The sequence below is a fragment of the Schistocerca nitens genome, chromosome 11 (assembly GCF_023898315.1).
Source record: "Schistocerca nitens isolate TAMUIC-IGC-003100 chromosome 11, iqSchNite1.1, whole genome shotgun sequence".
In the NCBI taxonomy this organism is placed as follows: Eukaryota; Metazoa; Arthropoda; class Insecta; order Orthoptera; family Acrididae; genus Schistocerca; species Schistocerca nitens.
The window spans coordinates 80,524,421-80,538,667 of NC_064624.1; positions in this window are offsets into that span (position 1 = coordinate 80,524,421).

Below are 14,247 nucleotides of genomic sequence, written 5' to 3' on the forward strand. Positions count from 1 at the left end.
GATTCCTAACGTATAAAACAGAATAAAATGCTTACCAAGGAAGGAAAATGTATCGTGCTCCGCACCCTCCTCCCGCCCTGTGGTGCAACTGATGTCCCTTTCTCCAAAAATGTACTCAATGGGAGCGTAATGTTGCAACCACACACACAAGTTGTCCTGCTGTGAGGAAAAAACGAGTTAGTACATTTCAAACATAAAAAAGGTCATATTAAAGTCAACTTGATAAACCAAGATTCCAAAAGTATAAAACAGAAAAGAATGCTTACCAAGGAAAGAAAATGTATCGTGCTCCGCACCCTCCTCCCGCCCTGTGGTGCAACTGATGTCCCTTTCTCCAAAAATGTACTCAATGGGAGCGTAATGTTGCAACCACACACACAAGTTTACCTGCTGTGAGGAAAAAACGAGTTAGTACATTTCAATCATGGAAAAGGTCATTATAAAGTCAACTTGATAAACCAAGATTCCAAACGTATAAAACAGAAAAAAATGCTTACCAAGGAAGGAAAATGTATCGTGCTCCGCACCCTCCTCCCGCCCTGTGGTGCAACTGATGTCCCTTTCTCCAAAAATGTACTCAATGGGAGCGTAATGTTGCAACCACACACACAAGTTGTCCTGCTGTGAGGAAAAAACGAGTTAGTACATTTCAAAAATAAAAAAGGTCATTTTAAAGTCAACTTGATAAACCAAGATTCCAAAAGTATAAAACAGAAAAGAATGCTTACCAAGGAAAGAAAATGTATCGTGCTCCGCACCCTCCTCCCGCCCTGTGGTGCAACTGATGTCCCTTTCTCCAAAAATGTACTCAATGGGAGCGTAATGTTGCAACCACACACACAAGTTTACCTGCTGTGAGGAAAAAACGAGTTAGTACATTTCAATCATGGAAAAGGTCATTTTAAAGTCAACTTGATAAACCAAGATTCCAAACGTATAAAACAGAAAAAAATGCTTACCAAGGAAGGAAAATGTATCGTGCTCCGCACCCTCCTCCCGCCCTGTGGTGCAACTGATGTCCCTTTCTCCAAAAATGTACTCAATGAGAGCGTAATGTTGCAACCACACACACAAGTTGACCTGCTGTGAGGAAAAAACGAGTTAGTACATTTCAAACATAAAAAAGGTCATTTTAAAGTCAACTCGATAAACCAAGATTCCAAAATTATAAAACAGAAATGAATGCTTACGAAGGAAGGAAAATGTATCGTGCTCCGCACCCTCCTCCCGCCCTGTGGTGCAACTGATGTCCCTTTCTCCAAAAATGTACTCAATGGGAGCGTAATGTTGCAACCACACACACAAGTTGACCTGCTGTGAGGAAAAAACGAGTTAGTACATTTCAAACATAAAAAAGGTCATTTTAAAGTCAACTTGATAAACCAAGATTCCAAACGTATAAAACAGAAAAAAATGCTTACCAAGGAAGGAAAATGTATCGTGCTCCGCACCCTCCTCCCGCCCTGTGGTGCAACTGATGTCCCTTTCTCCAAAAATGTACTCAATGGGAGCGTAATGTTGCAACCACACACACAAGTTGACCTGCTGTGAGGAAATAACGAGTTAGTACATTTCAAACATAAAAAAGGTCATTTTAAAGTTAACTTGATAAACCAAGATTCCAAAAGTATAAAACAGAAAAGAATGCTTACCAAGGAAGGAAAATGTATCGTGCTCTGCAACCTCCTTCCGCCCTGTGGTGCAACTGATGTCCCTTTCTCCAAAAATGTACTCAATGGGAGCGTAATGTTGCAACCACACACACAAGTTGACCTGCTGTGAGGAAAAAACGAGTTAGTACATTTCAAAAATAAAAAAGGTCATTTTAAAGTCAACTTGATAAACAAAGATTCCAAACGTATAAAACAGAAAAAAATGCTTACCAAGGAAGGAAAATGTATCGTGCTCCGCACCCTCCTCCCGCCCTGTGGTGCAACTGATGTCCCTTTCTCCAAAAATGTACTCAATGGGAGCGTAATGTTGCAACCACACACACAAGTTGACCTGCTGTGAGGAAAAAACGAGTTAGTACGTTTCAAACATAAAAAAGGACATTTTAAAGTCAACTTGATAAACCAAGATTCCAAAAGTATAAAACAGAAAAGAATGCTTACCAAGGAAGGAAAATGTATCGTGCTCCGCACCCTCCTCCCGCCCTGTGGTGCAACTGATGTCCCTTTCTCCAGAAATGTACTCAATGGGAGCGTAATGTTGCAACCACACACACAAGTTGACCTGCTGTGAGGAAAAAACGAGTTAGTACATTTCAAACATAAAAAAGGTCATTTTAAAGTCAACTTGATATACCAAGATTCCAAACGTATAAAACAGAAAAAAATGCTTACCAAGGAAGGAAAATGTATCGTGCTCCGCACCCTCCTCCCGCCCTGTGGTGCAACTGATGTCCCTTTCTCCAAAAATGTACTCAATGGGAGCGTAATGTTGCAACCACACACACAAGTTGACCTGCTGTGAGGAAAAAACGAGTTAGTACGTTTCAAACATAAAAAAGGTCATTTTAAAGTCAACTTGATAAACCAAGATTCCAAAAGTATAAAACAGAAAAGAATGCTTACCAAGGAAGGAAAATATATCGTGCTCCGCACCCTCCTCCCGCCCTGTGGTGCAACTGACGTCCCTTTCTCCAAAAATGTACTCAATGGGAGCGTAATGTTGCAACCACACACACAAGTTGACCTGCTGTGAGGAAAAAACGAGTTAGTACATTTCAAACATAAAAAACGTCATTTTAAAGTCAACTTGATAAACCAAGATTCCAAACGTATAAAACAGAAAAAAATGCTTACCAAGGAAGGAAAATGCATCGTGCTCCGCACCCTCCTCCCGCCCTGTGGTGCAACTGATGTCCCTTTCTCCAAAAATGTACTCAATGGGAGCGTAATGTTGCAACCACACACACAAGTTGACCTGCTGTGAGGAAAAAACGAGTTAGTACATTTCAAACATAAAAAAGGTCATTTTAAAGTTAACTTGATAAACCAAGATTCCAAAAGTATAAAACAGAAAAGAATGCTTACCAAGGAAGGAAAATGTATCGTGCTCTGCACCCTCCTTCCGCCCTGTGGAGCAACTGATGTCCCTTTCTCCAAAAATGTACTCAATGGGAGCGTAATGTTGCAACCACACACACAAGTTGACCTGCTGTGAGGAAAAAACGAGTTAGTACATTTCAAAAATAAAAAAGGTCATTTTAAAGTCAACTTGATAAACCAAGATTCCAAACGTATAAAACAGAAAAGAATGCTTACCAAGGAAAGAAAATGTATCGTGTTCCGCACCCTCCTCCCGCCCTGTGGTGCAACTGATGTCCCTTTCTCCAAAAATGTACTCAATGGGAGCGTAATGTTGCAACCACACACACAAGTTGACCTGCTGTGAGGAAAAACGAGTTAGTACATTTCAAACATAAAAAAGGTCATTTTAAAATCAACTTGATAAACCAAGATTCCAAAAGTATAAAACAGAAAAGAATGCTTACCAAGGAAGGAAAATGTATCGTGCTCCGCACCCTCCTCCCGCCCTGTGGTGCAACTGATGTCCCTTTCTCCAAAAATGTACTCAATGGGAGCGTAATGTTGCAACCACACACACAAGTTGACCTGCTGTGAGGAAAAAACGAGTTAGTACATTTCAAACATAAAAAAGGTCATTTTAAAGTCAACTTGATAAACCAAGATTCCAAACGTATAAAACAGAAAAAAATGCTTACCAAGGAAGGAAAATGTATCGTGCTCCGCACCCTCCTCCCGCCCTGTGGTGCAACTGATGTCCCTTTCTCCAAAAATGTACTCAATGGGAGCGTAATGTTGCAACCGCACACACAAGTTGACCTGCTGTGAGGAAAAAACGAGTTAGTACGTTTCAAACATAAAAAAGGTCATTTTAAAGTCAACTTGATAAACCAAGATTCCAAACGTATAAAACAGAAAAAAATGCTTACCAAGGAAGGAAAATGTATCGTGCTCCGCACCCTCCTCCCGCCCTGTGGTGCAACTGATGTCCCTTTCTCCAAAAATGTACTCAATGGGAGCGTAATGTTGCAACCACACACACAAGTTGACCTGCTGTGAGGAAAAACGAGTTAGTACATTTCAAACATAAAAAAGGTCATTTTAAAATCAACTTGATAAACCAAGATTCCAAAAGTATAAAACAGAAAAGAATGCTTACCAAGGAAGGAAAATGTATCGTGCTCTGCACCCTCCTTCCGCCCTGTGGTGCAACTGATGTCCCTTTCTCCAAAAATGTACTCAATGGGAGCGTAATGTTGCAACCACACACACAAGTTGACCTGCTGTGAGGAAAAACGAGTTAGTACATTTCAAACATAAAAAAGGTCATTTTAAAATCAACTTGATAAACCAAGATTCCAAAAGTATAAAACAGAAAAGAATGCTTACCAAGGAAGGAAAATGTATCGTGCTCCGCACCCTCCTCCCGCCCTGTGGTGCAACTGATGTCCCTTTCTCCAAAAATGTACTCAATGGGAGCGTAATGTTGCAACCACACACACAAGTTGACCTGCTGTGAGGAAAAAACGAGTTAGTACGTTTCAAACATAAAAAAGGTCATTTTAAAGTCAACTTGATAAACCAAGATTCCAAACGTATAAAACGGAAAAAATGCTTACCAAGGAAGGAAAATGTATCGTGCTCCGCACCCTCCTCCCGCCCTGTGGTGCAACTGATGTCCCTTTCTCCAAAAATGTACTCAATGGGAGCGTAATGTTGCAACCACACACACAAGTTGACCTGCTGTGAGGAAAAAACGAGTTAGTACGTTTCAAACATAAAAAAGGTCATTTTAAAGTCAACTTGATAAACCAAGATTCCAAACGTATAAAACAGAAAAGAATGCTTACCAAGGAAGGAAAATGTATCGTGCTCCACACCTTCCTCCCGCCCTGTGGTGCAACTGATGTCCCTTTCTCCAAAAATGTACTCAATGGGAGCGTAATGTTGCAACCACACACACAAGTTGACCTGCTGTGAGGAAAAAACGAGTTATTACATTTCAAAAATAAAAAAGGTCATTTTAAAGTCAACTTGATAAACCAAGATTCCAAACGTATAAAACGGAAAAAATGCTTACCAAGGAAGGAAAATGTATCGTGCTCCGCACCCTCCTCCCGCCCTGTGGTGCAACTGATGTCCCTTTCTCCAAAAATGTACTCAATGGGAGCGTAATGTTGCAACCACACACACAAGTTGACCTGCTGTGAGGAAGAAACGAGTTAGTACGTTTCAAACATAAAAAAGGTCATTTTAAAGTCAACTTGATAAACCAAGATTCCAAAAGTATAAAACAGAAAAGAATGCTTACCAAGGAAGGAAAATGTATCGTGCTCTGCACACTCCTTCCGCCCTGTGGTGCAACTGATGTCCCTTTCTCCAAAAATGTACTCAATGGGAGCGTAATGTTGCAACCACACACACAAGTTGACCTGCCGTGAGGAAAAAACGAGTTAGTACATTTCAAAAATAAAAAAGTTCATTTTAAAGTAAACTTGATAAACCAAGATTCCAAACGTATAAAACGGAAAAAATGCTTACCAAGGAAGGAAAATGTATCGTGCTCCGCACCCTCCTCCCGCCCTGTGGTGCAACTGATGTCCCTTTCTCCAAAAATGTACTCAATGGGAGCGTAATGTTGCAACCACACACACAAGTTGACCTGCTGTGAGGAAAAAACGAGTTAGTACATTTCAAAAATAAAAAAGGTCATTTTAAAGTCAACTTGATAAACCAAGATTCCAAACGTATAAAACGGAAAAAATGCTTACCAAGGAAGGAAAATGTATCGTGCTAAGCACCCTTTTCCGCCCTGAGGTGCAACTGATGTCCCTTTCTCCAAAAATGTACTCAATGGGAGCGTAATGTTGCAACCACACACACAAGTTGACCAGCTGTGAGGAAAAAACGAGTTAGTACATTTCAAAAATAAAAAAGGTCATTTTAAAGTCAACTTGATAAACCAAGATTCCAAACGTATAAAACAGAAAAGAATGCTTACCAAGGAAAGAAAATGTATCGTGTTCCGCACCCTCCTCCCGCCCTGTGGTGCAACTGATGTCCCTTTCTCCAAAAATGTACTCAATGGGAGCGTAATGTTGCAACCACACACACAAGTTGACCTGCTGTGAGGAAAAACGAGTTAGTACATTTCAAACATAAAAAAGGTCATTTTAAAGTCAACTTGATAAACCAAGATTCCAAAAGTATAAAACAGAAAAGAATGCTTACCAAGGAAGGAAAATGTATCGTGCTCCACACCCTCCTCCCGCCCTGTGGTGCAACTGATGTCCCTTTCTCCAAAAATGTACTCAATGGGAGCGTAATGTTGCAACCACACACACAAGTTGACCTGCTGTGAGGAAAAAACGAGTTAGTACATTTCAAACATAAAAAAGGTCATTTTAAAGTCAACTTGATAAACCAAGATTCCAAACGTATAAAACAGAAAAAAATGCTTACCAAGGAAGGAAAATGTATCGTGCTCCGCACCCTCCTCCCGCCCTGTGGTGCAACTGATGTCCCTTTCTCCAAAAATGTACTCAATGGGAGCATAATGTTGCAACCACACACACAAGTTGACCTGCTGTGAGGAAAAAACGAGTTAGTACGTTTCAAACATAAAAAAGGTCATTTTAAAGTCAACTTGATAAACCAAGATTCCAAAAGTATAAAACAGAAAAGAATGCTTACCAAGGAAGGAAAATGTATCGTGCTCTCCACCCTCCTTCCGCCCTGTGGTGCAACTGATGTCCCTTTCTCCAAAAATGTACTCAATGGGAGCGTAATGTTGCAACCACACACACAAGTTGACCTGCTGTGAGGAAAAAACGAGTTAGTACATTTCAAAAATAAAAAAGGTCATTTTAAAGTCAACTTGATAACCCAAGATTCCAAACGTATAAAACGGAAAAAATGCTTACCAAGGAAGGAAAATGTATCGTGCTCCGCACCCTCCTCCCACCCTGTGGTGCAACTGATGTCCCTTTCTCCAAAAATGTACTCAATGGGAGCGTAATGTTGCAACCACACACACAAGTTGACCTGCTGTGAGGAAAAAACGAGTTAGTACGTTTCAAACATAAAAAAGGTCATTTTAAAGTCAACTTGATAAACCAAGATTCCAAACGTATAAAACGGAAAAAATGCTTACCAAGGAAGGAAAATGTATCGTGCTCCGCACCCTCCTCCCGCCCTGTGGTGCAACTGATGTCCCTTTCTCCAAAAATGTACTCAATGGGAGCGTAATGTTGCAACCACACACACAAGTTGACCTGCTGTGAGGAAAAAACGAGTTAGTACGTTTCAAACATAAAAAAGGTCATTTTAAAGTCAACTTGATAAACCAAGATTCCAAACGTATAAAACAGAAAAGAATGCTTACCAAGGAAGGAAAATGTATCGTGCTCCACACCCTCCTCCCGCCCTGTGGTGCAACTGATGTCCCTTTCTCCAAAAATGTACTCAATGGGAGCGTAATGTTGCAACCACACAGACAAGTTGACCTGCTGTGAGGAAAAAACGAGTTATTACTTTTCAAAAATAAAAAAGGTCATTTTAAAGTCAACTTGATAAACCAAGATTCCAAACGTATAAAACGGAAAAAATGCTTACCAAGGAAGGAAAATGTATCGTGCTCCGCACCCTCCTCCCGCCCTGTGGTGCAACTGATGTCCCTTTCTCCAAAAATGTACTCAATGGGAGCGTAATGTTGCAACCACACACACAAGTTGACCTGCTGTGAGGAAAAAACGAGTTAGTACGTTTCAAACATAAAAAAGGTCATTTTAAAGTCAACTTGATAAACCAAGATTCCAAACGTATAAAACGGAAAAAATGCTTACCAAGGAAGGAAAATGTATCGTGCTCCGCACCCTCCTCCCGCCCTGTGGTGCAACTGATGTCCCTTTCTCCAAAAATGTACTCAATGGGAGCGTAATGTTGCAACCACACACACAAGTTGACCTGCTGTGAGGAAAAAACGAGTTAGTACGTTTCAAACATAAAAAAGGTCATTTTAAAGTCAACTTGATAAACCAAGATTCCAAACGTATAAAACAGAAAAGAATGCTTACCAAGGAAGGAAAATGTATCGTGCTCCACACCCTCCTCCCGCCCTGTGGTGCAACTGATGTCCCTTTCTCCAAAAATGTACTCAATGGGAGCGTAATGTTGCAACCACACACACAAGTTGACCTGCTGTGAGGAAAAAACGAGTTATTACATTTCAAAAATAAAAAAGGTCATTTTAAAGTCAACTTGATAAACCAAGATTCCAAACGTATAAAACGGAAAAAATGCTTACCAAGGAAGGAAAATGTATCGTGCTCCGCACCCTCCTCCCGCCCTGTGGTGCAACTGATGTCCCTTTCTCCAAAAATGTACTCAATGGGAGCGTAATGTTGCAACCACACACACAAGTTGACCTGCTGTGAGGAAAAAACGAGTTAGTACATTTCAAAAATAAAAAAGGTCATTTTAAAGTCAACTTGATAAACCAAGATTCCAAAAGTATAAAACAGAAAACAATGCTTACCAAGGAAGGAAAATGTATCGTGCTCCGCACCCTCCTCCCGCCCTGTGGTGCAACTGATGTCCCTTTCTCCAAAAATGTACTCAATGGGAGCGTAATGTTGCAACCACACACACAAGTTGACCTGCTGTGAGGAAAAAACGAGTTAGTACGTTTCAAACATAAAAAAGGTCATTTTAAAGTCAATTTGATAAACCAAGATTCCAAAAGTATAAAACAGAAAAGAATGCTTACCAAGGAAGGAAAATGTATCGTGCTCCACACCCTCCTCCCGCCATGTGGTGCAACTGATGTCCCTTTCTCCAAAAATGTACTCAATGGGAGCGTAATGTTGCAACCACACACACAAGTTGACCTGCTGTGAGGAAAAAACGAGTTAGTACGTTTCAAACATAAAAAAGGTCATTTTAAAGTCAACTTGATAAACCAAGATTACAAACGTATAAAACGGAAAAATGCTTACCAAGGAAGGAAAATGTATCGTGCTCCGCACCCTCCTCCCGCCCTGTGGTGCAACTGATGTCCCTTTCTCCAAAAATGTACTCAATGGGAGCGTAATGTTGCAACCACACACACAAGTTGACCTGCTGTGAGGAAAAAACGAGTTAGTACATTTCAAACATAAAAAAGGTCATTTTAAAGTCAAATTGATAAACCAAGATTCCAAAAGTATAAAACAGAAAAGAATGCTTACCAAGGAAGGAAAATGTATCGTGCTCCACACCCTCCTCCCGCCCTGTGGTGCAACTGATGTCCCTTTCTCCAAAAATGTACTCAATGGGAGCGTAATGTTGCAACCACACACACAAGTTGACCTGCTGTGAGGAAAAAACGAGTTAGTACATTTCAAACATAAAAAAGGTCATTTTAAAGTCAACTTGATAAACCAAGATTCCAAAATTATAAAACAGAAAAGAATGCTTACCAAGGAAGGAAAATGTATCGTGCTCCGCACCCTCCTCCCGCCCTGTGGTGCAACTGATGTCCCTTTCTCCAAAAATGTACTCAATGGGAGCGTAATGTTGCAACCACACACACAAGTTGACCTGCTGTGAGGAAAAAACGAGTTAGTACATTTCAAACATAAAAAAGGTAATTTTAAAGTCAACTTGACAAACCAAGATTCCAAAAGTATAAAACAGAAAAAAATGCTTACCAATGAAGGAAAATGTATCGTGCTCTGCACCCTCCTCCCGCCCTGTGGTGCAACTGATGTCCCTTTCTCCAAAAATGTACTCAATGTGAGCGTAATGTTGCAACCACACACACAAGTTGACCTGCTGTGAGGAAAAAACGAGTTAGTACATTTCAAACATAAAAAAGGTCATTTTAAAGTCAACTTGATAAACCAAGATTCCAAAAGTATAAAACAGAAAAGAATGCTTTCCAAGGAAGGAAAATGTATTGTGCTCCGCACCCTCCTCCCGCCCTGTGGTGCAACTGATGTCCCTTTCTCCAAAAATGTACTCAATGGGAGCGTAATGTTGCAACCACACACACAAGTTGACCTGCTGTGAGGAAAAAACGAGTTAGTACATTTCAAACATAAAAAAGGTCATTTTAAAGTCAACTTGATAAACCAAGATTCCAAAATTATAAAACAGAAAAGAATGCTTACCAAGGAAGGAAAATGTATCGTGCTCCGCACCCTCCTCCCGCCCTGTGGTGCAACTGATGTCCCTTTCTCCAAAAATGTACTCAATGGGAGCGTAATGTTGCAACCACACACACAAGTTGACCTGCTGTGAGGAAAAAACGAGTTAGTACATTTCAAACATAAAAAAGGTCATTTTAAAGTTAACTTGATAAACCAAGATTCCAAAAGTATAAAACAGAAAAGAATGCCTACCAAGGAAGGAAAATGTATCGTGCTCCACACCCTCCTCCCGCCCTGTGGTGCAACTGATGTCCCTTTCTCCAAAAATGTACTCAATGGGAGCGTAATGTTGCAACCACACACACAAGTTGACCTGCTGTGAGGAAAAAACGAGTTAGTACATTTCAAACATAAAAAAGGTCATTTTAAAGTCAACTTGATAAACCAAGATTCCAAAATTATAAAACAGAAAAGAATGCTTACCAAGGAAGGAAAATGTATCGTGCTCCGCACCCTCCTCCCGCCCTGTGGTGCAACTGATGTCCCTTTCTCCAAAAATGTACTCAATGGGAGCGTAATGTTGCAACCACACACACAAGTTGACCTGCTGTGAGGAAAAAACGAGTTAGTACATTTCAAACATAAAAAAGGTCATTTTAAAGTCAACTTGACAAACCAAGATTCCAAAAGTATAAAACAGAAAAAAATGCTTACAAAGGAAGGAAAATGTATCGTGCTCCGCACCCTCCTCCCGCCCTGTGGTGCAACTGATGTCCCTTTCTCCAAAAATGTACTCAAAGGGAGCGTAATGTTGCAACCACACACACAAGTTGACCTGCTGTGAGGAAAAAACGAGTTAGTACATTTCAAACATAAATAAGGTCATTTTAAAGTCAACTTGACAAACCAAGATTCCAAAAGTATAAAGTGGAAAAAAATGCTTACCAAGGAAGGAAAATGTATCGTGTTCCGCACCCTCCTCCCGCCCTGTGGTGCAACTGATGTCCCTTTCTCCAAAAATGTACTCAATGGGAGCGTAATGTTGCAACCACACACACAAGTTGACCTGCTGTGAGGAAAAAACGAGTTAGTACATTTCAAACATAAAAAAGGTCATTTTAAAGTTAACTTGATAAACCAAGATTCCAAAAGTATAAAACAGAAAAGAATGCCTACCAAGGAAGGAAAATGTATCGTGCTCCGCACCCTCCTCCCGCCCTGTGGTGCAACTGATGTCCCTTTCTCCAAAAATGTACTCAATGGGAGCGTAATGTTGCAACCACACACACAAGTTGACCTGCTGTGAGGAAAAAACGAGTTAGTACATTTCAAACATAAAAAAGGTCATTTTAAAGTCAACTTGATAAACCAAGATTCCAAAAGTATAAAACAGAAAAGAATGCTTACCAAGGAAGGAAAATGTATCGTGCTCCGCACCCTCCTCCCGCCCTGTGGTGCAACTGATGTCCCTTTCTCCAAAAATGTACTCAATGGGAGCGTAATGTTGCAACCACACACACAAGTTGACCTGCTGTGAGGAAAAAACGAGTTAGTACATTTCAAACATAAAAAAGGTCATTTTAAAGTCAACTTGATAAACCAAGATTCCAAAATTATAAAACAGAAAAGAATGCTTACGAAGGAAGGAAAATGTATCGTGCTCCGCACCCTCCTCCCGCCCCGTGGTGCAACTGATGTCCCTTTCTCCAAAAATGTACTCAATGGGAGCGTAATGTTGCAACCACACACACAAGTTGACCTGTTGTGAGGAAAAAACGAGTTAGTACATTTCAAACATAAAAAAGGTCATTTTAAAGTCAACTTGACAAACCAAGATTCCAAAAGTATAAAACAGAAAAAAATGCTTTCCAAGGAAGGAAAATGTATCGTGCTCCGCACCCTCCTCCCGCCCTGTGGTGCAACTGATGTCCCTTTCTCCAAAAATGTACTCAAAGGGAGCGTAATGTTACAACCACACACACAAGTTGACCTGCTGTGAGGAAAAAACGAGTTAGTACATTTCAAACATAAAAAAGGTCATTTTAAAGTCAACTTGATAAACCAAGATTCCAAAAGTATAAAACAGAAAAAAATACTTACCAAGGAAGGAAAATGTATCGTGCTCCGCACCCTCCTCCCGCCCTGTGGTGCAACTGATGTCCCTTTCTCCAAAAATGTACTCAATGGGAGCGTAATGTTGCAACCACACACACAAGTTGACCTGCTGTGAGGAAAAAACGAGTTAGTACATTTCAAACATAAAAAAGGTCATTTTAAAGTCAACTTGTTAAACCAAGATTCCAAAAGTATAAAACAGAAAAGAATGCTTACGAAGGAAGGAAAATGTATCGTGCTCCGCACCCTCCTCCCGCCCTGTGGTGCAACTGATGTCCCTTTCTCCAAAAATGTACTCAATGGGAGCGTAATGTTGCAACCACACACACAAGTTGACCTGCTGTGAGGAAAAAACGAGTTAGTACATTTCAAACATAAAAAAGGTCATTTTAAAGTTAACTTTATAAACCAAGATTCCAAAAGTATAAAACAGAAAAGAATGCCTACCAAGGAAGGAAAATGTATCGTGCTCCGCACCCTCCTCCCGCCCTGTGGTGCAACTGATGTCCCTTTCTCCAAAAATGTACTCAATGGGAGCGTAATGTTGCAACCACACACACAAGTTGACCTGCTGTGAGGAAAAAACGAGTTAGTACATTTCAAACATAAAAAAGGTCATTTTAAAGTCAACTTGATAAACCAAGATTCCAAAAGTATAAAACAGAAAAGAATGCTTACCAAGGAAGGAAAATGTATCGTGCTCCACACCCTCCTCCCGCCCTGTGGTGCAACTGATGTCCCTTTCTCCAAAAATGTACTCAATGGGAGCGTAATGTTGCAACCACACACACAAGTTGACCTGCTGTGAGGAAAAAACGAGTTAGTACATTTCAAACATAAAAAAGGTCATTTTAAAGTCAACTTGATAAACCAAGATTCCAAAATTATAAAACAGAAAAGAATGCTTACGAAGGAAGGAAAATGTATCGTGCTCCGCACCCTCCTCCCGCCCTGTGGTGCAACTGATGTCCCTTTCTCCAAAAATGTACTCAATGGGAGCGTAATGTTGCAACCACACACACAAGTTGACCTGCTGTGAGGAAAAAACGAGTTAGTACATTTCAAACATAAATAAGGTCATTTTAAAGTCAACTTGATAAACCAAGATTCCAAAAGTATAAAACAGAAAAGAATACTTACCAAGGAAGGAAAATGTATCGTGCTCCGCACCCTCCTCCCGCCCTGTGGTGCAACTGATGTCCCTTTCTCCAAAAATGTACTCAATGGGAGCGTAATGTTGCAACCACACACACAAGTTGACCTGCTGTGAGGAAAAAACGAGGTAGTACATTTCAAACATAAAAAAGGTCATTTTAAAGTCAACTTGTTAAACCAAGATTCCAAAAGTATAAAACAGAAAAGAATGCTTACGAAGGAAGGAAAATGTATCGTGTTCCGCACCCTCCTCCCGCCCTGTGGTGCAACTGATGTCCCTTTCTCCAAAAATGTACTCAATGGGAGCGTAATGTTGCAACCACACACACAAGTTGACCTGCTGTGAGGAAAAAACGAGTTAGTACATTTCAAACATAAAAAAGGTCATTTTAAAGTCAACTTGATAAACCAAGATTCCAAAATTATAAAACAGAAAAGAATGCTTACCAAGGAAGGAAAATGTATCGTGCTCCGCACCCTCCTCCCGCCCTGTGGTGCAACTGATGTCCCTTTCTCCAAAAATGTACTCAATGGGAGCGTAATGTTGCAACCACACACACAAGTTGACCTGCTGTGAGGAAAAAACGAGTTAGTACATTTCAAACATAAAAAAGGTCATTTTAAAGTTAACTTGATAAACCAAGATTCCAAAAGTATAAAACAGAAAAGAATGCCTACCAAGGAAGGAAAATGTATCGTGCTCCACACCCTCCTCCCGCCCTGTGGTGCAACTGATGTCCCTTTCTCCAAAAATGTACTCAATGGGAGCGTAATGTTGCAACCACACACACAAGTTGACCTGCTGTGAGGAAAAA